This window comes from Pseudoliparis swirei, chromosome 10 (genome assembly GCF_029220125.1).
Source record: "Pseudoliparis swirei isolate HS2019 ecotype Mariana Trench chromosome 10, NWPU_hadal_v1, whole genome shotgun sequence".
NCBI classification, from domain to species: Eukaryota; Metazoa; Chordata; class Actinopteri; order Perciformes; family Liparidae; genus Pseudoliparis; species Pseudoliparis swirei.
In genome coordinates this window covers 9,498,839-9,526,541 of record NC_079397.1, presented here as the reverse complement: position 1 = coordinate 9,526,541, position 27,703 = coordinate 9,498,839, and the positions used below count along the sequence as shown (strand labels likewise).

The 27,703-nt window shown below is 44.5% G+C and overlaps 1 protein-coding gene across 9 annotated transcripts in view; it reads left to right on the top strand.

The window, feature by feature from the left end:
• Positions 1 to 969: 969 nt before the first annotated feature.
• Positions 970 to 27,703, top strand: part of sox5 (SRY-box transcription factor 5) — a 225,593-nt gene continuing 198,859 nt past the window's right edge. For 5 of the 9 annotated variants that reach the window (XM_056424355.1, XM_056424354.1, XM_056424353.1 and 2 more), the window contains exon 1: positions 9,290 to 11,261. The gene's annotated coding sequence lies outside the window, so the exon portion shown is untranslated. Of the gene's footprint in view, positions 1,147 to 9,289; positions 11,262 to 22,533; positions 22,556 to 27,703 lie in introns of those variants that run through there. The other 4 variants (XM_056424352.1, XM_056424348.1, XM_056424351.1 and 1 more) reach the window with 3 other exon arrangements.

The window sequence follows — 27,703 nt, the reverse complement described above, 5'->3', positions numbered from 1 at the left end:
ATACCCCTATTACTGTGATTGAGTTGGAGAATAATACCAAATGATTCAATAATACCAGATTATGAATTCATTATGATATTCTGTAATAATGTTGGCCAGATGCTGCCGTTTTGTTTGGCCGGGAAAAAAAATGAATCTAATCCATACCGGACATCTGACAATGGAGGTTTTCATAACCCTCACATGACTTTGAATAGGTTTAGAGGTTGCATTCATTTTCAAAAATACTTCTTAAACCCTGAAAAAAAAGCAGGAAATCAAATCTGAATGCAGCATAATGATTGCAGGTGGACACAAATACCAAATCCCCCCCAAATTCTTGTTTTTGATATGCTTTTATAATCATGTCTCACGTATTCATTGTTATTCCTCTCAAGGTTCATAAAAGTAAAGTAGAGTATAATAATAACGCAGAAGTTACAGCTTCAAATATTCACTTGTTTTAGATCATCATCTTGGTCACATAGACCAAACACACTATTCCACTATTTTATGACATATTATAGACTAAATGTAATTTAAAAAAGGATGATACATGAAGCATGATATACAAGATAAAACAGGATATAGAAGCAACAAGTTTCCAATAATGATAAACGTTATATAGAATACGTGTGAGCTCATTCAAAAAGCATTGAATTGTAAAATTGAGCTTTAATTGAGAATGTACAGACTGCAGGTTTTTAGGAGGGAAAAAAAAAACCTCAAAGTGTATATAGGATAAAGGAAAGTTTCCATAAACAAAAGCTTGGTAATAATAAGACGATAAATTGGAGTTGAGCTCCACTGTGCCACTTCTGTCTGCTTTCAGGCACACAGACGTGTTTTTTTGGAACAGGAAGCACCGCCTTGACCCTCGCTTCCTCCATTGCGCCTTGTTTATGTTCCAACGACTTCCTGCATTTCTCTGTCATTTCTCAGGCTTGGAATAGCCCGACCCCGGCGGATGGATATATCATGATATATTTGTCTAGCAGAGCACATACGTGTAGAAATATCAGCGGGGAGCTGAAGCCAAAGCTGCTTTTCTAATAACTGGAGATTGCTGCTGTGTGACTGCAATGTGAGTTTCCGGTCACTAGAGGGTGGTTAAGCCTGAGCTATGTGAGCGAGGTGCATCGGTGGAGCTACAGGACATGACAGGAGGTAAGAGACTCACATGTTCCACTAAATCTCTCCTATGTGTCAAATAGTCATTTATATTTCGATAAAAATGATTAACAGCAATTTCAGTGTTATATTTGTTTGCAATATTCTCTCCAATTCTCTAAGTTTGATCAAAATCATCAGAAACTGTCGACAGTATCAAAAAAGCCCACAATATGGATGTGATTTGTGTTCATGTGTGTGTACATGTGCCACCTGGCCTTTTAAAATGATGCCTTCCAGAGAGTATGAATAACCATATTCAATAATAACCATCCCAATAAGTTCATCAATAGACATCCTGAGAAGTAACACAGGATATCTGCAGCTGCTTAACGACGTCTTGATACACCGACACAGACGTTTTGCAGCAAAAGTTGAACGTCAGCGTTGACGAAAGTATTTTAATCTTGAAGGGGAAATTTAATGGGCGTATGGGAAGTGCTTGGCTTCAGGAGCTGCAGCTTTCAGCCAGCACACAGGGCTGATTTGTGCCACCTAGTGTCCTCGGTTTGATCGTGGGTGCCCCCGTCTTAAAAAAGAAATATGTGCTGGTTTATTAGGGCTTCTGCTCCAGGTGGGTTGAGGGGGGGGGCTGCCTTGTCGGCTCAGCATGGTGTCTATTGGCCAGGCTCTTAAGCTCCGTGCCTTGCGGGTCTGGGGCAGGCTGCCAAATACTGGGAAAGTAGCTATGAAGTACTAAAAAGTAATGCAATGTGTGTGTGTGTGTGTGTGTGTGTGGGTGTGTGTGTTTGTGTTGCCTTTTGAAAACCGTCTTACATCCCCACAACATTCAGTGTGTTTCTTGCCCCATCATGGGAGCATGAGTAGAGGTTATCTGTATTGTGATCAAACATATCATCCCCGATTGGAATTTCTGAACAGATCTTAGAAGTCGTAAGGCATCATTAAAAAAAAACATTAAAAAAAGAAAGGAAGTGAAATGGCTGAGAGGTCAGAGACCGCTTTGACGGGAATAGACGGGGAATTGAAAATGAAACTTTTCTCAGATCGAGCACTAGAAGTTACACTCGTATTATGTCTGAGGCTTGAATTCCTGATTCTCATACCAACACACCCACACACACACACACATGCACACACACATGCACACACACACACACACACACTCTCCAATATCTATGAAACTACGAGAGGGAAGGGAGGGACGAAGAGAGTGCTGCACATGATCTTGATTTGGAGCAGCTTTAAACAAATTAGGGCACTTCTGGTGCCCAGTTTTGAAGTAAAAAGACCAACAGTGATTTTGGAAGCATTCCCAAACAACCCCAAACTCGGAGCGGAGCCTCTTACAACTAAATTACTTAGTGAAGAAAAAACAGATTAGTATGTCAAGTAAGCGTGAAAAAAATATAGGTCTTTGTTGTACAATTGGACAAAGATACAGAGCCGTATAGGATTTTACAATGAGTGAGGCCATGAGTTGAAGCTCATAAGGATTTTATTAATTTATGAAATAAATATACTCCTTCTACTTTTTTAATGGAGTTAAGTTTGTTCAAAATCAAGACAGCTAACTACACTAATAAGACGAGTGTCTCTATTATCGTTTTGATTAGCGTCAGATTACAGAGTTTATTAGGAAATTACACCTGTGAAATCACGCTTAACTCACCGTTTCAATGTTTCCAAACGTGATACTGTAAGTTCTGTTTGTTTGCCCAAACATACGGGAATCAATATGAAATATGAAATAATATGAACGTCTTTAAGTGTAGAATGGAAAACGGCAGACTTGACCTCAGTGTCGTCAGTAAGAGCTGTTGACCTGCGAAGAGAACAATTACTCTGTTCTACTTTTTTAATTGTGTCCATCCTTGAACTGTTTTGAATGTGTTGTACGGCGACCTTGAGTGCCTTGAAAGGCGCCTTATAAAATAAATGTATTATTGTTAATATTATTATTACTCAGCTCTCCTAATAACTGGTTCATCAAAATGGTAACTTCTGGGTTTTTTTTAAACTTACGCATGGATATAAATTCTCAGGCATTCAAAATGAATGTATGCTGATCATTATTAAATTGTAGCGCCCTTGACTCATGTATTTTAATGTGCTTTTAATGTGTGATTGTGTGCTCTATGTTCTAATTGGTCAAACAAAAACTATCTTGCATGCTTCAGCATTGGCATCCAGGGATGGTGCACACAGAGTATAAATACATAACAAACACAAAAACAGATTTCAGTCCAGACATGAAGATAAAAAAACAAAGAAAAGCAACTAAATATGGTACAGGAACTAAAGGTTTTATGGTAATTTTATTTGATAGATTTGAGGATGTTTTAATTATGTGATGTAACGTGTCTTTGAGTACCTTGAAAAGAGAGATACTGTATACATCAATTAAATGCATTAATGTAGAAAACCATTCAACTCAAAAGTAGACCAAAGTGCCTTTGCAGGAAATAATAGGGAAATAAAAAAAGCGACTGCACATTAATCACAAGCCAGCAGATGATTACACGCCTTGTGGCGAAGATGACATGACAGAAAAACATGTGATGGATGAAAATAGATCAATAGAAATTCAGCATTTCCTGATAAACTTTTTAAATATAGAAGTTGACTGAAACGTCAGAGGCCCTTGACATCCCACTGCACCCTAATAACAAGACATGGAGCGGAGGAGGGAAAAGGAACATTATTAAAATTACAGGTGGGAAATTATATAGTTGAGGCCTAAACAAACCAGTTTGTACCACTGGGCCACTTTTTTAATTTTACCAGGCGTCTCCTTTTAGAGCACCTCCAGTCGTGATAATCCAGGTTCTCGTGGCTGAATTGTATTGGACATAGGACACACAAACACACACACATGAGAGAGAGAGAGAGAAAGAAAGAGAGAAATAAGGAAGAGAGAGGAAGGGAGCGGGAGCCTGTTCCCTGAGCCGCAGAGCTGCTAAACGGAACAGAAGAGAGCAGAGGAAATTTGGAGTGACGTCCCAGTTATTGTTCATGACATTTGTGCATCGTCCAGGAGCATATGCGCAGTAAAAGCCGCACCTAGGGGAGGTTGTGTGTGTGTGTCCGTGTGTGCTGATGAGCTAAGCCCAGCTGAGGACAAACAGCGAATGAATAATAAAGTGTGTCAAACCTGACCTATGCGGTCACTCTACTTGGACGTCCCCTTGTTCGACCAGTAACCTCCCCTCTGTTGCACACACACACACAGAAATACAATGCCTCTTGTGTGAGCTAACTTCAGAGTGAGGGGACGCCAGTGCGTGCCATTGTTTTCTCCAGCTTTAACACAGTAGCTATTGAACTGTGAAAGGGAATTGGACAGGGATCAACTATATAATATAGTTTTGACAGCCTTTGAAGCGCATCCGCTCTGCCCCCACGCTTTGCTGATTGCCCCAGAGCCCTTTTTCTTCTCTGCACGGCCCTATTGTGGCATTTACAAGGTACAGTGGGCAGCACAACGCACATTAGAAACAAGTAAGCATACAATCAGAGAGAAAGAGAGAGAGAGAGAGAGAAAGAGTGAGGCCCAGTGACTGGGGCAGTAAATAATGAGCGCGGTAAACAATGATCTGGAGCTGGTGAGCATCATGAGGCAAACAACACCATACACACCTAATCAATCACTACTAAAGATGTATATATATATATATATATATGCATATTAAGAAGTGGAGGGAAGTCCAAATACATCCCTGGTTGTTGTTGTTTTTTTACCAGCTTTGGACTGTTGCTATCGATTTAACACAAATGAAAGGAGGATGTGAGAGGATCTTTACTGCTGGCTGCTGGTAGTACCCTCCAGACTTCAAGAGACTTCAGAGAAAGGGCAATGAGTAGAGCTCGTTTCCTGCTGCATAATGCCTCCAGAGGGATGGACATCCTTCTTGCCAAAAGGATATCTCCAATGGCTCTTGAGTTTGGTTGAGGTCTGGTGACTGTGAAGGCCATATTCATATATGCACGTGGGAGGGACAAATTGATGGTCCCTCGTAGATTCTAGTTCTTTGAGAAAGCTACAGCAGCGGTTATTAACACCCGGGCAGTTCTTCTTCTTCTTCTGTCTGTTTTGTTTTACTTGCATCCTTTTCCTTGCACTACTTACATCCATCTTCGGTTCCTAGCTACTACTTTCCCCATCAGTCCTGTAGCTTCGCAAAATTGCATGAAACACCCTCTTCCCACACCACACCCCCCCCCAATAATATCCCTATCCGCTTCCCTTCATCCGTAACAACATGTTGTACCGTTTTGTTCTGCTGCGCGCTCACAAAAGTCAGTTTGGGTGTCCCCATCACAACTTTACTCTGAATTGAGAGTGTCTCCCTCCGCCCCTGGTCCCATTGACGTTGCCACACCCTGTTGATATTTTCCTTGATGATGCCCATTGTCAATATTTTAAACAGTAGATCTTGTCGCGTTTTGGACAGACGACTTTCAGACTGGCGGAGTGCCGACATGGAGTCACTGCACAAGGACTTTGCCTGGTCTTTGTTTCTCAATCCACTCTAATGCCAAGACAAGTGCATACAATTCAACTGAATACACAGCCAGAAAACCGAAGTGCGTCTGTATATTTCATAATGTTTAGATCCATCAGAAACCTGCACATGCTCTACGTATTTTTTCCAGCTGTACTCATAGAACTCACTCACTAGACCACACAGGTTATTGGCCAAATGACAGTAGGGATAAGCTCTATCTCAGAGACTCCTAGGCTTCTGCTGCTTGCTCTCCTATCCAGCCAAAAACTCTTTTTTGCACTGTGCCCTTCCCAACATGCCTGCAGTACTTTTTAGTTGGATGACTACCCTCATCTCCTTCATGACCTCTCATAATTACCCAGCAAGCACCCAGCAGTTGCAGACCCAAGACCCATTCTCTCGTCTCTCACTGGCACACAGGTGATGTGTTCTCTTGCCCTATACAGATTCTCAAGGCCCTGGCTGGATAACATCTAGCTGCTTAAGTGCGGTTTCTGAAGCTGACCCATATGCTACACTACCATAATCTAATCTGGATTTAATTAAAGCTTTGTACATGTGCAGTAGAGATGCAACCTCTGCTCCCAGTCCAACCCTACCAGACATCTCAATACATTAATTACTTTTTTACACTTCGCTAACGTTTTTAATGTGGTCCTTCCATGTTAATCTGCTGTCAAAAGTGTAAGAAAACGAAACGTCTTTTTTCTGCTGAAAATCTGATCCCCATTTCTTCCCCACAGTTCAACCCATAGAGCCCCATCATCTGCAAATAGTGACCTTCCCACATCTGGTGAGACCTTTCCAAAGATGTCATTTTTGTGGTGTCCCATTTTCTACCTCAAATGTTCTTGATCTTTAACCCAATTAAACAGTTTCCCCAATTCCTATGGAATGCATTTTAATCAATAGCCCTTCCCTCCATAGCATATCCTACATCAAAACACTGCTGCCACAGTTTCTTTGTTAACCTGTGCCTTTCTTACCTCATCTTCTAAACATAGGATTGAACATAGTACATTAATCTCTCATTTACCATCCGTTCCATAAGTTTGCATATATTTGGGCCTATAATTTGATGGGTTACTGGCATCTTTCCTGGCTTCCTTATAGGGACAATCACAGCCTCCTTCCACCTTGCTGGTATGCTACCTTCCTCCCACACTTTATTATACAATGTTAACAATTTATTCAGCCCTCTCCACTTAATTGTTTTACCATAATGTAACATATGTCATCATTTTATTGTAAATGGTACACTTAGTTCATCTTCAGTATCCTCCTTCTTCCTCAAGGCCTCCCTATGTGTACATCTTGTTTCCTCTCTGTAGTTTCCCTTCCTCAGACAGATTATTACTCTTCTCCAGCTTTTAGTACAGGATAACTCCACTCTTCTGTCCCCCCATCTTTCTAATCATTCCCATATTTCTCCTACTGGTGTTGTATTTCCAACTGTCTCAAAAACTTCCTCCAGTATGTCCCTCTCTTTGCCCCTATTTGTTCTTCACTACTGCCTGAGCTTTCTTGAACTGTATCATATACTGATAGTTATGGGTTCTTTTCATGAACTTGAATGCCCTGTTTCTATTTCTAACCGCCTCTTTACAAGTATTGGTCCACCATGGTACTGCTTTTCTACTTGCTTTTCCTTTACTTTTTGGGATGGACTGATCATATCATTTAGGCTTTCTATAGGCATATCACCATTAATCTTACTCAGATGCCCATCACTCTTTTCCTTAAATCTCTTCCAGTTGGCCTTCCCAAAGACCCATTTTCCCCTCACCCTGGCTTCTTCCACTACTGACATACGAATATTTATTTATAGTTCCCTCATGATATGCTTTCCAATCACACACTGCCGCAATGTTACTTGACACTATCATTTATGCAGACTAAATTCCTAACATCTAATAGTTCTTCTATAGTTTGTCCATTGCCATCCGTTACTCCACTCCCCATAATGTGTTATGCGTTGAAGTCCCCACACCATACTATACTTGTCCGATCTTGTCCTTCTATTTCTTCCAATTCTCTCAATTCTAGTTTTACACATGGATTATAATAATTCACAACCACAAATTTCTTCCTATCACTCCAAACTTCAACTATACCCAGTACTATGGGGAATCCTTCTTTATAAAAGTAACACAGCCCCTCCTTGTCCTTCTTTCCTATCTCTTGAATTGATACATACCCATTTATTACAAAGTCCAATCTTGGCTTTAGCCACGATTCTGGACATCTGGTTTCTCCTTCTGCTATCTATAAATTTCTTAAGCTCCTGCCCATTGGAAATTAAACTGCATTCCATTGAAGTATTAACATGATTATCACCCAATACATGCATGCTGGCTTGCCTGTACACTCCCATTTTAAACCTATCATATCAAGATGATGAACTGCTGCTTTAACAATTATTTGAATCCTTTCAGTTTTTGACTTAACCTCAACAGTTGCATTTATCACCCCTGCTATGAAAGTCACCATCTTCTCCTTCTCTGCCCGTACCCTGACTTTATCATTTCTTTCTGCTTCCACTGCCATTTGGACTTTATTGATACCCTCCTCTGGCTTCTTCTCCTGCCTCACCAACTTAACTGCTTCTGCATAAGTTACATTTCCTTTCCTTCTTGTTTGTTGGACTTCCACCTCATTGCTTCACATCCCGCAGTTGCAGCACTTTGGCTGAACTCCTTCTCCACACTTTCCATATTCATGTTCTCTTATCTTTCCTCTGCACACTTTTGCCACATGCCCAAATTCCTGACATTTGAAACACCTCACTGGTTTTGGTGTAAACTCCCTTACTCTGTATTTCACAAATCCACAATATAGTTCGAATGTCTTTTCCATCAAACTCTACCAAAATTGTTTCGTTTTTTCTCTATTCCTCTTGTCATTCTTTTAGCACTCTTAACTGCTCCATATTATTAAAGCTAGCCACCAGATCCTTCATATTCATACCATTTGGCCTCTGTTCTCCCACTTTCACCACTTTAAGCACTTTTATCTGTCCAACCACGGCAAGTGTTTTTGCCTTATCAACTTGTTCCTTACTGTTGCACCCAATTAAGAGATTGCCATCTCCCAAGACCCTTGCATACTTCACTTCTCCCAATTGTGCTCTAATTACTTTAGTCAGCTTTAATGGATCAATTTTCTTAACTCCTCCTTCTCCTTCAAATCGTATCACTACATTCAGTAGTTCTGCCTTTGGTTCTCCAACTTCCTCTTCTTCACTCTCGGTTTCACCCAAATTCTCTTACCACTTAGCTCCATGCTATCACTATCTTCCTCTACTCCAGCCATCCTGAGTCAAACTTCTGGGTCGACTGTGACCACCTGTTACCTCTCTTCCTGTCTGACCAACTAAGCCGCACCAGAAACTTCCAAATCCAGCAAAAACTCGCGCAAAATCAGCTCCACAGTCTCTCTCTAGGAGGAAGATGACTGCGTTGTCTCAAAACAGCCCGCTCAAAGACGCGCACGTCGTGCTTACGTCCGCTGGGGTTGTCTTCAAGTGTAAAGTTCGGCTCTGTTCTTGTGTGTGCGTGTGTGTGTGTATGTGTGTGGCTCCAATACGAAACGATCCTGACTTTCCACTCCCACCCACCCGGGCAGTGAATACAATACATTATTATATTAAAAAATAAAAGTCGGAAAAATATTTTATTTTGAAAAAGGACCGGATACACCCGCATGTGCGTCTGAGCTTCTCACGAGGTCACGAAATACGTGACACATTTCAAGAGGTCACGTTATACAAAAAATAAACAAGCTAGCAAAGACACGAGCTATAACAAACTCACGAGGTACCGAACATGAGTGAAACAAAACACACGGCTTTGGAGAGCTTCTTTGGCGAAGGAAACGGCCAATAAAGAGACAGAAGAAGAAGAAAAGCCTCAAATCAGCTGCTCGTTGCAGATAAACAAGCGCAGGTCTCCCACTAATGCGGCATAATGGTGGGTTGTATTGTTGCACTTTATGCCGGTCGTATAATTGTATTACCGTACGTCATATTTATTACGTCATATTTATATGGACTTGTCCGTGAAAATAATTTCTGACACGGAACCGGTGTTACGGTTTAACATGCGACCCTGTTAACTGGTGACTTTTCAGCCGAATACGTCCGTTGTTGTCGTGGTTACGACGGGTTCGAAAAATAGGATAGAGAACACGTATAGCTGTCCTCGTGAATGTCGCTTGGTTTAATGTTGTAATACAGTGTCAACCCCTATACATAATACAATATATACCAATTAAACAATGCGGCATTCACGGGGGTATAGCTACGTGTTTTCTTCCTATTTTCAACACCTGTCTAGCCATATTGACCCCGCCCCCTTTCCAAAGATAAAAATGGCAGCATACCCACTAGCATTAATAAGCTACTTGAAAAGTGGACATAAGCTGCACATTTAGCAACTTAATTGTAACCAGTCATTTACTATCAAATAGCTGAGCAGTTCTAATACTCAAACTACTCTATAACACTAATTTTTGTGTCGTGGAAATATAGTGTTGGGTGAAATTAGCACAAACATTTAAGCTCGCATTGACACTACGCAGTGTCTACTTTTTTGGTCACGTAGTGGAACAATCTATAAACACACCATTAATATGCCCATACATGCTATGAATGTTAAGTTAAGTGTGTTTCGCAAACCACTGACTTCTTACACAAATCTAGCAGACAAGCGTTGGTATGAACTTGAAGAAGAAGTGTTTCCAGCCTCAAGGTAGTGCAATATTTACTCTATTTAATTGTTTTATCTATTGACTCCTGCAGAAGTGATGTTCATGTGTCGGAGTTATCAATTTAAGTTACCCCCCTTTCCTCATTCCCATTTTGTTAACACAAGAATATTGATAAGTAGTTAACAGGTGCTGCCTCTTTTGCTCGCCGGCTAGTCCCTCCATCGAGACCAGCACTGGCCAGCAGAAACTCAGCTTGCACAAGCAGATGAGTTTAACCAATAATAAAGCTTTGTGTGCAGCTGACTTATAGCAGCTCCTGATACCGACACATTAGAAAGTCATTCGTCTTGAAAGGCTACTGCTGCATCTCGCTTCAGGGCTCATTCGCCCGCTGCGCTTTCAATCCCATTGGCTAAATGAGCTCTGCGGCTGCATGCAGAACTGTCATTCTAATAGCAAGGAATCTCGTGGGACCACTTAAAGACACTTTTGGAGATGCTAATGAGTTATCAGTGTATCATAAAGAAAACAAGTGAGCGTTATGTTGGTGTCGCCTTTAGATTATTAGTTCTGTGGTAGAAGGTGACAGCTGTTTCGGGGAGTTTAGAGGTGCTGGCTGCTCTAGAGAGGAACAAACTGACGTATATCCTCCCCTTGGTGCCACTGCCCTTGTGTAATTTGTCCAACCCTGTGTGTGTGTGTTTGTGTGTGTAATGTGAAGTGAAGTAAAGAGAGAGAGCAGGAAGAGGTGGAGTGGCGCGAGAGAGACGGAGAAGTGACACAAATCAATGTGAGCACCCAAACCTCCACCAGCAGCCGCAGCAGCAGCAGCAGGAGCTTCCCCGACCCCCATCACCTCTCCGCCTATCCCAGAGAGAGACGGCTACAGACGGGAGGCACAGGAAAGCTGTTTCCCCCCCAGCAACGCAGCATCCGGTAAGAAAAAAAAAGAGACAGACCGCACCGTACACAAGTTTTGTCGAAGCGCTGGCAGCGTGACTCGGCTCTCCAAAGACGCAGAGCGCACAGAGCAGGGCGCACAGTCGTGGCTGAGTGCCTTCTTGCTGAGCCCTTTTCCCTGCCTTTTCTCTCTCTCCGCTGCCTCTGGCACAGCCGCCGCCGCAGGAAAGAGAAAATGACGCTTGGAACGGTGCAGCGAGAGAGCCTCCGCCGCCCGGTCCTTCTCCATTCATATGTTTAAAGGCTGCTGAGGATTAGGGATTGGATTGAGGGAGGCTTTTTTCCACCAATCACCGCCCTGCCTCTCGGAAAAAGCAAGCGAGAGCTGGTGGATGAGTAGAGGAGAGAGAGGGGGGACAGATAGATAGGTAGTTCTGCTCTGTGAGACATGAATTGCTTTAATAGTTCTGTGGAAACTTGTGTGGAGTCTTTCTGTTGCTGCAGCATCCTTCTGAGGTTTTAGCTCGGTCTCTTTTCCATCCACTAGGGAGTTTATATAAAACTTAGAAAAGCATTTCCACAGTGTTTCTTGCAGATGTTCGATCATGAAGCATTTACGTTAGTGTCACATACGCCGTACATCTGCATCTACCGGTCCGAACACTTTATCATATTAGTAATCATTGGAGACGTTGGTGTCTTGACTAGATTTTAAAAGGAAGTCGTGAATCTTTTGCATTCTCCCACATCATGAAAATCCGTACGTTAGTAGCCATGACACAATAGGACACACACATCCACAGATCTAACAGAATGACTGGTGTCAGGTGTCAGGGCTGAGAGATTGTGCTTTGAGGCCAGTTTTTTCAGAAGTGCGCCGTGCCAGTCGTGCTTGTTATTTACTTTGATCTATGATGATTTGTTGTAGGTGCTGGAACCAGTGTGGCTAAATGGTCAACATGTGTTTTTTGTTATTGAACAACCAAAGGCACTGAGGCCCTATCAAGTAGTTGTCATGCCCGCCTCACGCTAAAACGCTGTGTACATGACTCCATAATGAGCCAATCACCCAGTTCACACCCTTTGTGTTTGTGTACGTGTCAAACTCTCCTGCTGTTTCCATTCGAGAAAGCTTTATATTTCTTGGCTTCCCGCTGCCAGCTTAATGCCTGGATGGCTCCAGTGCCGTGTGCAAATGTGCGCCTTTGGGGCCCCGGGAACTTCCTTGAGTGGTGTGTGCCTTGTTTGTTAAGAGATTAGAGACCAACGTTGCTCTTCCCTGTTCATTGACACTTTGAGGAGTTTCATCGGCTCGCTGCAAAAAAAAAAATCCAAGCTGTTAGAGCAAGTCTGAAGAGACTTCTCCATAGAACTGTGTCCTGTTGGTGCAGAACTCTGCTCCTGTGTGAGCTACTTGTTACCTGAACCAGTTGTGTTATTGAGCAGTGCTGTCTTAAACCATTAGCCAGGGCTGCACTGACCTCCAGAACTTTAATGAGGTGAAGTGATTCGGCCATTAGAGAGATCTAACTTTGATTTATTCAGTGCATGACAAACCGGGAAAGATCAAGCTACTCCACTCTGATTTCTGACATATTGCTCTCATGGCTATGGATTTTATCATTAGGCCTATTCATCGGCGGCCTACTTTGTATTCAGTTTCCTAGAATTGACCCGCTCAATTCATTTGAAGAGCCAATTGTAGCCAGTGCTGAGTCACACTGTAACTGCATTAATTGTGAAGTGTGCCTGTGATTTACAGTTCTACAGTATCAGTTGCCAAGCAGCGGTGGATATTGTTATCGGGCCGCACCATCAGGGGTTGGTTTCCGCTCCGTTTTTAGAGGGATGACAACATGTACTGTACACCGAACTGCGCACACAAAAATGTGTGTGTGTGTGTGTGTTTGTTGTGGGTGTGTGCACATGTCCTGAGGCCCACAGAGCGAGGCACATTGTTAGATGCAGGTAACAGTCAGACAGAGACAGACATCTGTCAGTCTCTGAGTGGAATTCTCCCAATGCAACTGATGAGGAACCCTCTCTTTCTCTTCTCACTCACACACGAGAAGAGGGCTCAGGCAAGAACGCTGTATGTGTGTGTGTTTGAGGAGAGGGGTGGGGGGGGGTGTCTTGATCTAAGACAGGAAGCAGTAAACAAATCCCCCAAAATTGATGGAGCATATCCCTCTCTTCTGTCTCTATCGCACTATATCTATCGTAGTTTGTGGGACTGTTTCTGGCTTGATTAAAATATATATTAGTGTGAGTTCCTCAGAGATGTTAGTACACTTGAAATTAAGTTTTTTTTTCGTGAAAGAAATGCTATTAACAACAAATCCAAAACACATTTATTGAATGACATTGTAGAACCACAAAATCAGCCTGATGAACTATTTGTGTTACGTGTGAAATAATATTCAAGCCAATACGTGACCTCTCTGAAATGAACTGTAGTAATATTATAATTTATAAAGGACTGCCCATATTTACAGATCATAATCTCCTGACTGTTGATGGAATTATGTAATAAGTAGTATGTATGTTATGCTGTGCAATTCAGTGATTTGTTGCATGCAACGTGATCGGTTGAATTAGTATTTTTTTTCCAAAATCCAAATAATAAAGTCTGCACACAGAAAACCTCCCAATTCAATAACTTTTTCCCAATATTTTTTTCTGTGATATGTATGCTTGAGATTCTCTCCTGCCTACTTATCCCACTTAATGATACTTACCGGTGACCCGTTCGTTCCTGGAAACCTGCAGGTTTTGAAAGATTTAGCCCATTTGCTTTTTTAAGTGAGACATTCACTAACAATCCATTTGATGGGTTAACACTTCACACTGTGAACAGAGTGAGGATTCACTCTTTCAGCCCTTTCATTTCACCCAGCTCCATTTGTTAAGTCATAAACTCAGAGTTTTACCTGGATTCATCTCATCATGGTGCCACATAAAAGCTTTAGTGCTGTTCTACTTAAGCCGACGCTTTGTGAGTCTCCTCTTGGTTCTCCCTCCTTCGTGGTCTGCATCCCCCACGTTATTTTTTCTCCCCATCTATCCATCTATCTAATGATCTGTCTATCTTTTTTATCCTTCCTTGCATCTCTGCAGACTTTTGGACGAGGCTTTTAAAAACATTTTTTTCAAGATCAGGATTATAATTCATCAGAAGGAACTGTTAACTCCCCCCCCACACACGCACACGCCACCCCTCTCTTTTCCTCCTCCTCCACACCACCTCCAGTGTCGTCTCTGTTTTGTAAGCCCAAAGTGATCCATTGTTATTCATTTTTATAGATGTGCTGCACGCTTTCATTCCCCGTGGAGGCTTTTTTCCGTAAGTGAGCTGTTACAATATTTGACTTTAAAAGGACGGCAAATGTCCTTTAAAGATCGAAGAGGGAAAACTGGGGACGGATGAGCATGCGGCACATGTTTTCGGGGATGAGAAGACGCTGATCGGGATGAATGGTTGAAGGGGGAGAGGAGCGATGGGGAGTGCAGTCGGGAGACTTCCGTGTCATGTGTGACTTGACACTGAAGGCTCTGGGTTTTTTGTTGTTGCCAGCTGGTACGATTGCAGCCGTGTCCTCCCTCCCAGGGTGTTATATACCGATGCTTGGGCAGTGACCCTCGACGTCTCGACACCGTCCCACGAGACGCTCCGGGCGTTCAGATAACCTCCGATGTAGATTATTATTAGACGCTGAGGGCAACGGGCGTGCTTTTATAAGCTATAGAGTCAGTTAAGGGCTGAAGAAAGTGATGGGGCAACAAACACAGGGGACCAGCGACCGTGTGGTTCTTACTGACCACATTGTGTCCCTAAGTCACTATTTCCCCAGCTTAAGTTACGTTGCATGAATACTCATTTTAAGCCAAACCATGATGTTGTTTCTAACTAACCAATCAGTGTTGTGTCCTCAACCTAACCGTCACTTCTTTGCAATGTTAACCACACGTGGATCTTCTTGCGTTAAGATTTCACAAAAAATACCATGTAGTGACTCCAGGGGAGTATGGATGAGATCAGTGTGTGTGTGTGCGTGTGTTTTTGTGTGAAGGTGTCTCACCATTGCAGAAGTAGACATTTTTATTTCATCTTGTTTCAGACCTTATTTTTTACCAGAGTTGTCTTCACCGGTGACTCACAAAAAAACTGTGAATTAAGTTTTGATCTCACATAAACATGGTTTGCATTCAGCCGGCCGTGGGGACACAATTTTGGTCCAATGCAAAAGTCCGACAGACGTAACAACTCAGAGGAGAACAGTCGAGGAGCTGTGGATGTGTGCAGCCGCTCAGTGTTTGGTTCACTGCTGCCTCGTCGTTTCATTTTCACACACTTTGTTCCCAATGAAACTGTCTGAACGAGCGTCAGGAAATTAAAAGTCTGTGATTTAACATTGCAGTGTTTTTTTTTGCGTGCCCCAACTTCACTCATGTTAGGACGTTATTCTTAATCAGCGGGTCAAGCAGTGCCCACCCCTTAAAACATACAAAAAAAGACCAGAAAAAATTAATAATAACAAAACAAGAACTGATAAAAAGTAGTACCCCCCTCGAGGCCTTCCTAATGAACCAAAGTCCAAGTTGGACAGATGCAGCCTATTTCCAAACTTATTCCCCCCCCCCCTCCTGTTCCTTTGTGCATCAAACTCTTAAAAAAAAAAAAAGAACATAACAAGCTCTGTTCATGGATCAAACGAGACGGCGGTGCTCATTGTGCCAAAGCGGGTAAAAAAAAAGGAGACAGAGAGAGAGAGAGGCAAATACCTTATTATTGTTATCAAAGTAAAGCCAGCTTCTCTCCTGCTGCTCTTATGGGACCTCCCTGACTCTCTCTGCTCATAGGCCCAGGGGGAATCTAAACATGACCCGCATACACCCTCCCCTCTTCCTGGAACACACACACACACACACACACACACACACACACACGCACACGCACACGTGGGCCTGTCTTGGTGCACGTCGTTTCATTTGTGAAATTAGTCCATCCTCTCTGACCCTGCCTTCTCATCAGGCGCGGCGGTGCATATTTTAGTCCCTTTCCTGCGCTTGTTTTACTAATTGGTGGCTATACTTTGCCCAACACTGATATCCTTTGATCATCTCAGATCATTACGTTTACCTCATTAATTTGCTCAATGTGATTTTTTTCTCACCCCCCCCCTACCACCCCCAAAAATGTAAGGGTCCGTGGAAAATTTGATTAATAATAGATCATATGAGAGAGAGAAAGTGCAATTCCTTTGTGATTTCTCCTCCACTTCGCTCACTCTTTCTCTGTCTCTGTTTGGCTGATTGTTGTGTCTTATTGTCTTGTGGCGGCGTGATCGCGTGAAAGGTCAATATTTTGGGGAATATGCTTAATATGAATGAGGCCTGGGGGCGGTATTACGGTATATCAACGTATTTACAAATCCCGACCGTACGATTTCAATACCTCCGCTGTACCGCTGTGATGCATTGCTGAGTACAGCGTGTGCCATCAGAGGTCAATCTCTAGCGGAGGTACCGCCAGCTGTGCCCGGGGAAGATGGAAATTACGGGCTTACGTTCCAGGAAGTGGAAATTATAGCCACCTGAATTTGACACTGTATGAACCAGAAGTGAAAGAGAAAAGAAGTTTAGTTGTCACCATTCATCCCACATGTGTCAGCAGCATTAAACTGAATCCATCGATTTGCTTATATTTCGGGCACGGTGGTGAAAAGTTTAGTCTGAACTGTCAACTTAGAGTTCCTAGAAAGGAAACTGGAATCCGCAGACATCGGATTCTGCTGCTCAGACATTTAACGTATAGGAAATGCCGGGGGAATTGCAATCGGTGCATCTTAAGAGATGACGCAAGTAAACATTAGTCGTCGGGTCGGTGAGCGACTCCTTACCGATCACCACCCACGAAGGTTCGGGGACCAGCGTTCTCTTCTGCCTCGTCTCCCAGCCCACAGTCCACAGTCACTGGCTGTTGTTCGGCACAAAATAGTTCCAATCTGGCAATCTCTCGTCACACACGATCGATATTGATCTTTCCATCTCGCTCTCAAAAAGAAAGCAAATTATCACATTTCCCAAACCGTTTCCTTTCGTGGCCACACATCCGAGCATTCGCACACGGAGACCCAATGGCGGCAGGTGCACGCATCCACTTTTACACCATTTTGCTGCATTTGCTCCTCATAGAGTAGGTCATGTTTGTTCAAACATACATTATACATTAGAGAGAATCACTGTAATTCATACAAAGTGCGGCGAGTCTATAATCACACTCCACTTACACTCGCCAGCTGCGATTGTAATGGCTTCGGGTACTTCCCGTGTCGCCCGTACGCCATGCCCTTTTCTGCATCAATATCTCCTGCAAAGATATGTGTTGTTGTTGTTGTTGACGGCTTCATTGTCAATTCGCCGCCAACTCCAAAACAAATTGTGTCGCCCATAAAGACGCATTTCACCCCTCTTCCTTTCCCCGCTTCCTCTCTGTCTCCCCGGAGCAGATTACATCTCGCATCACTCCGTCTGCATCGTCTCTCTCTGGTTGTCACGTTCTGCGGCCTCCTATTACCGTATAGATAAGTGAATGTTTACACCGGGAGGCGCGGCTCTAATGCAGTGTATTGTTGCGTATATGTTGTGAAAATTGCCCCCTGTCGTTTGTGCGTTTTCCCCCTGTGACTTGTGTTGGTGATGGGTGGGTGTCTTTGCACACGGGCCACTAGTGGCGGCGCTGGATTGTAGTTCTGAGGTTGAGACGAATGAAAGCGCATTCGATGGTCGGTTAACGTCGCGCGGCACACACGACGTGCTCGATGTTTTTCTGTGAGGGTCGTTGGATTCACGTGTCACAAAGTGTCTACAGGAGAATCTCTTTGACAATGATGGAGCGAGATTAGGCAGGAGGACAATCCCCTACAGGGCTCATGGCTCAAATAGTGTGTGTGTGTGTGTGTGTGAGAGATAGAGAGATAGAGAGAGAGAGAGAGAAACAGGAATTTACCACTTAACGCTTAAGTCCTCTCTCCTTCCGGGGCTCCCACTTACACACACACACACACACTCCCGAAAGTCTAATATTGACTGTAGCGCCACTGGAATACACAGCCAGCCCTCACAACATGATTGCCCAGGTTAGATTGGTTTATATCTCTTCGCCGGGCCAGTTAATCCCCATCCAGCCCAGTGTATTTCCTCGACTCGTCCCCCCCCCCCGCTATGATTCGGCTCGGCTCAGTTTACTTCAGTCAGTTTCAGCAGAACTGTGTGAATTCAGTGGGAGGAGCTTCAGGCCGTGATGTGATGACTCAGAGATGGAAGGAGACAATCTGTTCCCTGTTGAGCCCCAGGTGTGCATGTGTAAGTGCGTGTGGGTACATATGACACACGTCCAGTGTGTGTGTGTACGTGCGTGTGTGTGTGTGTGTGTGTGTATTAGTGCAAATGCCCATCAAGGACTTGACGCAGCTAAAACTTTGTCTATTTATTGACTTTGTGAAGGTTATCCAATGAGGTTCATGTGTTTGCAGCCGTGCATTTCTAATTTCTTCCAATGTTATGGAGGGTTAAAAATGAAATGCACGAAGCGAAATATGTGTGAGAATATGGACGAAGTCGCATGTGTTTCTGAGGAGCTTGACAACTTGAGGTCACGGCGTGGTCGTGCAGAACAAACTATTTACTGCGAAAACGCCCAGCTTGATTTGGAGACCGTGGAGATTCTGGAGACGACACCCGTGGAGGGTAGTTGGCGGTTACTCTTAAGAGTTTTAATCCTTCACATTTTCATCAAAAGCTGGGAATGCAGTAAAATAAATAAATAAATGATTCCTGCTTTAAAAAAAAAAAAAAAAAAAAGGACAAGCAGACTGAAAGTTGACGTAACGTTAGGGGCCATTTAACTCCACCGTATGTTCAACACAACAGCAGTTCTCTTTGTAATGTTTGTTGTTTTGTTGTTATCTCCTCACATAGTTGAGCTGACTAAAGAAAAAATATTTTTGGATTATGTGCTCACATTGTTAATGGGTACCCTGGGTCACTAATGCAGTGTGTGTGTGTGTGTGTTTACATGTGTGTGTCTGTTGTGGCGCATGTGCCAGGTTGAGCACAGCTTCCGTCTGATCCAACATAACACACACACACTTACACACTTCCTCCCTCCGTTTTCATATACTTTCAACATCCACCCCTTTCTTATGGAAAAGAGCCAATTATACTTGTGTCTGTTTGTTTTAAACAAAATGGCTTTTAATTAGCACGATCAAAAAGACTTCATTCTGCGGGCCCCAGGATCCACTTTGTAGTTTCCCCTCCAGATCGCACACGGGTTTGATGCCACCTGATAGGACGCCAAGGCAATCAGAGCACCTTTATAATGAACACACACACTTCATCACTTTGTCTCTGTCCATCGCTTGGTCTCTCTTAAAATCTTTTGGTCTTTTTGTTGTTGTTTTTGTATTGTTAGCCTGGCCAGTCCTATCTCTTTTGCCAATATCCTCTTGTTTCTTCCTGTGTCGCTCCTTTCTTCTCCTTTGTCCGCTGCCTGTCTGATCTGGTTGTTTTTAATGACGCGGCCCAGCGTGGCGCCCTGCTGGACGGCGACCCGTGTCCTCTGTCTTCCTCTTCAGCTGCACGACTTTTCAAATCGCCCAACAGATTGTTTAACGACACAGTCACCTGTGCTAAAATGCAACCGCTAACCCATGTCCGGATGATGTATTGTGTGGATCATGTTGTATACTTTTCCTAAATGCCACCTCCTATTTCATATAAAAAGCACCCTAAAATACTCCTAATGATCGGAGCAAAAGTCTTGCAGACTTCATCATCTGCAGTCTTTTTATTTTTTATTCCATCTTGCCTCCTGCTACCGACACTCTGCCTGGCACACAGCTGGAGCTGCAGGGTGACAGGGGTGGATGTTTGAGTGCCAGTGTGTTTTTATCCGCCTGTCTGTGTGTGTGTCTGCTTTTAACCTGTAGTTATATATGCGTTGTTTATTTTGCCAGATGCTCTCACACTCCGGTTTATGTGTGATTTCTCATTTGTGTGTGTGTGTGTTTGTCGGTTTCTTTGTTTGTGTGTCAGATGATGTCCTCTGTATTGTTGTTCTGTTGCTGACAGTGACTGCAGGGAGTAAACATGTGACCCAATCAGCTCACTACTGCTCATCTCAACATGTGTGTGTGTGTGTGTGTGTGTGTGTGTGTGTGTGTGTGGGGGGGGGGGGGGGGGGGGTTGTATGCAGTGGCAGCTGGTGAAATTTTTTTTGGGGGGGGCGCAGTTTAAATAGCACTCAACAATGAGAAGAAAAGAGGTTTTGAGTAGAATATTGTAAAAAACAAAGCTTTATTTCAAGAACACAGTGTGCTCAACACTGTCCAACAACAACTATCAACACACTGTAACTTTGGGCATGAGAGGTTCAGAGCAGCTTTAAGAAACATTGGGTTGGGTTTCAGAGGTTTGCAAAATAAAAGAGTTTCACCCTCACATGAAAGAGGTTCAGAGCAGAATAGAGTCAGAAAGAGATCACATGTTACATTGGGTGTTTGACAGAGTAGACCCACTACTGTAAAGACAAGTAGCCTCCTCTCTTTAAAGTGGTCAAACTTCTCAATAACTCTCTGGTTAAAGTCAATCATGTCTGTAACCAGCCTGTTTCATTATTCTTGAGGGAATGTGTCTGTTTTTCAGAACTTCTTCGTTGTGTTTTCGATGCCAGTTCGGTCTCCTTCTGCTGCTCTGCTCTGCAAACAGGGTTAGCTTCATGCTGTTCGCTAGTTAGCTCCATGCTCTTAGCTAGATAACTGCGGCAAGATTCGTGCTTTACACTTGTCTGCAGCTCTTTAGATCCCTCCCCCCGTTGTAGTCCAGAGAGTTTCAGTCCCAGGACTTTGGAACAACAGACAGGGGAAACTAAACAGCGCATTACTCACTGAGCCTCCAGCTAACAGCTCCGGTTAGCAACCTGCTCCCGTAGCTCCGTGGAGCTCTCTGGGCTGAGGGAACGATACGGTCTCTGATCTGCCGAATAGTCCAGTCACGTGAAATTATAAAACGATGTCATTGGCCAATGAGCGCACATTTTTGTGCCCCAAGATTCACGTTTCATCCGCCAATGAGAAGCCGTCCTTGCCGAAACGACTGAAACGTTTGCTCGCTCCCGTACACACACATTGGGCCGGTGTCCCGAAAAAGGGGAGGGGCTTCTCTCCGTGAGGATGAGTGGCGATATATTATATTTTTTCACATTAACTTAAGTGATTGTTGGCAGGCTGACGGTCTCCCACACACATTTAGCGCGTCAACACGGTATATTTACTATTTAAATGATTTGGCATATAATGTTTTTTGACAGGAATTCTTTTTTTCTTCTCAAAATTTTAAGAGGGGCGGCGCCCTAGCGCCCCCTATGGACGAACCGCCACTGGTTGTATGTATGTGTGTGTGTGTGTGTGAGAGTTGAAATCGGTTCAACTGACTGCTGTAAGGTTGCTTGATTCAATCATGATCTTCTCCGTCTCGCTTTCTTTCACATATTCTGACACACACACACACACACACACACACACACTGAAATGACCAAGATACAGCATCCAGTTAGGTGCAGACCTTTTTAGCGAAACATTAATGTTCATTATATAATACTAATTCATATGATAAAATGCCTCTAACTTAGAAGTTCATTCATATATCATTATCACTCTTTGTGAACTGGTTCACTGTGAAACCAAAACTCTACCCCTAGTGGCTTAAAATCTAAGATTCAACTAGAATAAGTACATCTTTATCAATCAACAGTTTGCTGAATTTAAGAATGAACGTACAAATCCCCTCTTTTACCTGTCGGGATGTTAACGTTCCTAAGGAGTTTCGCACTGTGACATGGCATGGGCCCCCTGTGGTGACTCCCAAAGCCGGCAGCCTGGAAGCAGAGGAGCTGTGACGGTGCCGTGTGAGCCGGCGGTCAGAGCTGAGCAGGCGCGCTTTACGGATGACTCCCTGGACAATAGCCTCAGCAGTATCTCGGCTTTAATGGCTGCACAAGCCTGATTAATCGTACGAGTTAACCCTGACCCTACTCTACCTCACGGCATCACCTTCATCACCGTGCACACACGCAAGCGTTCGTGCGTTAGAGATGTAGCTGTGTGTGTGTGTGTGTGTGTGTGTGTGTGTGCGGGCTAGCTGCGCTGTCTCTTAACCTACGACAGTTCAGGCCGTATTGTTGCTATGAGGAGCACTTAACGTAGACCCCAATTGCCTGTAACCTTCTCTCTTTACTTTCCTATAGCTCTCCGTCTCCCTGTGTCACAGTGAGTACTTGCCGTTGTACCAGTCTCTCTGTGTGTGTGTGTGTGTGTGTGTGTGTGTGTGTGTTTGTTAGCGCACTTAGCATCATGCCCCCTGGTTTCCCTTCATTTCCATATAATTAGATTGTGTGCGGTTACTTCCATTGCATTGATTAAGTGTCAGATGAGAGGAAAGGAGAGGTGAGGAGTATCTCTGGGCAGAAGAGGGACAGATAGGGGCAACAACCTGTCACACACACACACACACACACACACACACACACACACACACACACAAAGCAAAGCCTCCTGCAGTCCTGTCACTGTTACAGAGGGCGACGTCTGGGCTCCTGAAAAAGGCCCCAACAAAAGGATGTGAACATGTGTTTGTAATAATGACCCACATTGTAAACACTGCATTCTCTTTTTCTCTCCTTTTGTATTGTGTGACAGAATCAGAGCAGGCGGTCGTCGTCCTGTGTTTTCTCAAAACAGCCCCCGCTGTCTCCGTCTTCATTTATGTTTTGCTGTGGCTCAGTCTGAGGGTGCTCATAGAGGCAAGACCACATACACATGTAGCCTGGTCAGAGTGATATCACCGTAAATGCTAAACGTTGAGGCGTGCATGTGACTTCCAGTTGTGTGAGCTCCACTGACGAGCGAATGCACTCCACTCTCCACGACGCTCATAGCGGTGCTCATAGCAGTGCTCATAGCGGTGCTCATAGCGGTGCTCATAGCAGTGCTCATAGCAGTGCTCATAGCAGTGCTCATAGCGGTGCTCATAGCAGTGCTCATAGCATTGCTCATAGCGGTGCTCATAGTGGTGCTCATAGCGGTGCTCATAGCGGTGCTCATAGCGGTGCTCATAGCAGTGCTCATAGCGGTGCTCATAGCAGTGCTCATAGCAGTGCTCATAGCGGTGCTCATAGCGGTGCTCATAGCAGTGCTCATAGCAGTGCTCATAGCGGTGCTCATAGCAGTGCTCATAGCGGTGCTCATAGCAGTGCTCATAGCGGTGCTCATAGCAGTGCTCATAGCGGTGCTCATAGCGGTGCTCATAGCGGTGCTCATAGCAGTGCTCATAGCGGTGCTCATAGCGGTGCTCAGCGGTGCTCATAGCAGCGGTGCTCATAGCGGTGCTCATAGCGGTGCTCATAGCAGTGCTCATAGCAGTGCTCATAGCGGTGCTCATAGCGGTGCTCATAGCGGTGCTCATAGCGGTGCTCATAGCGGTGCTCATAGCAGTGCTCATAGCGGTGCTCATAGCGGTGCTCATAGCAGTGCTCATAGCGGTGCTCATAGCGGTGCTCATAGCGGTGCTCATAGCGGTGCTCATAGCGGTGCTCATAGCAGTGCTCATAGCAGTGCTCATAGCGGTGCTCATAGCAGTGCTCATAGCAGTGCTCATAGCGGTGCTCATAGCGGTGCTCATAGCGGTGCTCATAGCAGTGCTCATAGCGGTGCTCATAGCGGTGCTCATAGCGGTGCTCATAGCAGTGCTCATAGCAGTGCTCATAGCGGTGCTCATAGCGGTGCTCATAGCGGTGCTCATAGCAGTGCTCATAGCAGTGCTCATAGCAGTGCTCATAGCGGTGCTCATAGCGGTGCTCATAGCGGTGCTCATAGCGATGCTCATAGCAGTGCTCATAGCGGTGCTCATAGCGGTGCTCATAGCGGTGCTCATAGCGGTGCTCATAGCGGTGCTCATAGCAGTGCTCATAGCAGTGCTCATAGCGGTGCTCATAGCGGTGCTCATAGCGGTGCTCATAGCGGTGCTCATAGCAGTGCTCATAGCGGTGCTCATAGCGGTGCTCATAGCGGTGCTCATAGCAGTGCTCATAGCAGTGCTCATAGCGGTGCTCATAGCGGTGCTCATAGCAGTGCTCATAGCAGTGCTCATAGCGGTGCTCATAGCGGTGCTCATAGCGGTGCTCATAGCGGTGCTCATAGCGGTGCTCATAGCGGTGCTCATAGCAGTGCTCATAGCGGTGCTCATAGCGGTGCTCATAGCGGTGCTCATAGCAGTGCTCATAGCAGTGCTCATAGCAGTGCTCATAGCGATGCTCATAGCGATGCTCATAGCAGTGCTCATAGCAGTGCTCATAGCAGTGCTCATAGCGGTGCTCATAGCGATGCTCATAGCGGTGCTCATAGCAGTGCTCATAGCAGTGCTCATAGCAGTGCTCATAGCAGTGCTCATAGCAGTGCTCATAGCAGTGCTCATAGCGATGCTCATAGCGATGCTCATAGCAGTGCTCATAGCAGTGCTCATAGCGATGCTCATAGCGGTGCTCATAGCAGTGCTCATAGCGATGCTCATAGCAGTGCTCATAGCAGTGCTCATAGCAGTGCTCATAGCGATGCTCATAGCGGTGCTCATAGCAGTGCTCATAGCAGTGCTCATAGCAGTGCTCATAGCGGTGCTCATAGCGGTGCTCATAGCGATGCTCATAGCAGTGCTCATAGCAGTGCTCATAGCAGTGCTCATAGCGGTGTAACGGCCATCTTGATCCACAGCATTGCCCGGTCCCGGTTTATCCTGTTAGCTGTGTCAGCGCTGTTGTTGTTGTTGTTGTTTGCTCTGTTACTGATGCAACGAAGGTCTGGGCCCTATTCCTCGTACGTGGTTTAACTACGTCGATCAAATGTCCTATTTGCCAGTATTAACGTGCGCTCAAACTGGAGGTCCCGTGCTCGCTAAAAAATGAGAATCTGAATCCGATAGATACGGTTAACAATATTTAATGGCAAGAAGTCTAAGCAGTAAATTGAAAGCGCTCTCTCTCGTGTCCCGGCTGCCGGCCCCTCACGGAGCTCAGCCTCCCCCCTCCGGGGCTTACCTGTGAAAGCTAGTTTTTTCTACAAAAACGCAGTCATATACTCTTCCTGTTTCCGGTCTAACGTCACTTCCGGTTCCAGTCGCTTTCACAATAAGAATCCCGTCAATTAAAGTCACCTTCACAATAAAAGTCTCTTGTTATTGTAAGTCACGTCACGGATTTCAACCGGCTTCGTCAATCTATAATACTAACATAGTCACTCTCATGCAATACATTAATTTTTGCCATTTACATTTGCATAGAGTAAACATTACCCCTATGCTTCATAATACATTAATATCAATATTCTCCTTAATATTGTCTATTATAATATCTTTCTATATGTATTAATTTAAACCATAAGACCTCTGCAGATGTTATCAAAATAAACTATTACAACTTAACAATCCCTCCTTTTATACTTATCCAATAGTATAAACAACCAAGTAATAGCCCATTTATTTTGACCCTCTATGTAAACAAACATTGTACAACATTTTAATAAGCACTCATTATCATTCAGCATCCCTGTGGAAGAACATCACTCCCTCCTTGCATCCCTGCTTCTCAAGGAAACTAAATAACACTAAGTGTCAGTGTGAATGTATTCATTACACAGGTAAAAAATCTTGCTGTCCTGATGGTTCCGGTTGATGTAACGTGTGCACTGTCTAAGTGTCTCTGTGCAGGTGTCTGTGCATCCCTGTGAATCCAGTCCCTCCGCATGCATGCTCTGCAACTCCAGTTCCATTGTCAATGATGGTTGCGATCGTCCCACTCAGCTGAGGGAGCATGAACTACTGCGTCCACAGACTGCAAGCAGTTAACTGTCTACCAGCAATTCACACTCACTAAATCTCAGCCGAGGACTTCTCAAGGATCTCGGCTTACATGCAGCTACCTGCATGCAGTGGTTCTCTGCCGTCATCCAAAAGGTCGGAAAAGCCTTGTTTCTCTGGAACCTGTCTCATACCTCCCGGGCGTCCCAGCCCCTGGGGAGATATTATTCCTCATGGTTTTCACTGGCTGAGCCGTCGGTGGATTCGCATATCCACATGATGTCATCTGTTCTTCTTCCTCTGCGTCGTTCTGTCCTCTGCTCCGAATGGCATCGCAGGGCTCCTCAGCATGGCTCCGTCTGCTCCTCAGTCTCTCTGAGCCAGGTGATGATGGTGTCCGATGCTCCTGTGGGCAGCTCCTCATGGCAGGTCCTCACAGCAGGCAGTCAGCACACGATGGAGGTCGATGCTGGAGCGTCAGGTGTAGCTGTTGGAGAAAATGAGAAAACACAACACAGCGGCCACTAGGCCGGCTCTATACAGAATGTGACACTTGACTATGAAAAATTGTCTATATCATAATGTCTATATTTAAATAAGTATCTAATACTTTCTAGGCTTGAATTCGCAATCTTTAACTGAGTCGGAGGAACAGCTTCTCACCCCGTGTGGGAGGAATCATCTATTAAATGGCCATCCGTCGTCCAACAGAGTCTCAATTACTTATCCAATCCAATCTAACTTTATTTATCTTTAATGGTTATGATAAATGTAATTGATCCTATCTATGGCCCTTGACTAGGGCATAGCAATATTCAAATCCTACTAGGATCTGATAGCAGGCAGGTATTCGTCCAGCACCCTCCTTTCTCGTGCTCGAACCCCTAAAACAGCTTATGGGGAAAAACAAAACATTTGCACCTCGAGGTGCCATTAATGACAGGAGACGGTGAGCAGTGAGAGTCAATGTTGTCTGCACACATCTTCCTATGTTGCAGTCCTAACTCTCGCTCTAATGTCTCAGATATGAACATAATTACAAAAATGTGAAATGGTGTCACTTGTGTGAGACCACTCACATCGAGGGCGCTCTGAGGTCCTTGCAATGACCTCAAAGCACCGCATTCGCCTGGACTTAGTCCACTGGCTCCTGGTGGTCTCCGGTAACCTGCTCAAAGAAAAACTTAACTGGTTAGTTCATTTTTCAAACATTCTCCAAAGCCACGCCATGAACTCTGCTATCCCCTCCCTGGGCGATAGTCTGCTCCTGTGTGAATGTGTTAAGTTGCAACGCTGTGTGCCAGTCAGACCCGATCACTCCTCGAACACCACATCTCGGTACCAGTCACAACTGTCTCTGCATCTTCTGCTTCCAATCTCTGACTTGAGATCATATTTTGCTGCCGTCATGGAGAATGTACTTGAGGTAAAAAATGTGTGAACGCCCTGTTCTGTGTTGACCTCGAGCTTGTGACACATCACAGGGATCCCAGTTGCCTTGTGCAACCTGCTCACCCCTCCATGGTCTCGCTTGAGCTGTAGTACATCAGCTATCTCCTCTATCCCTCCTT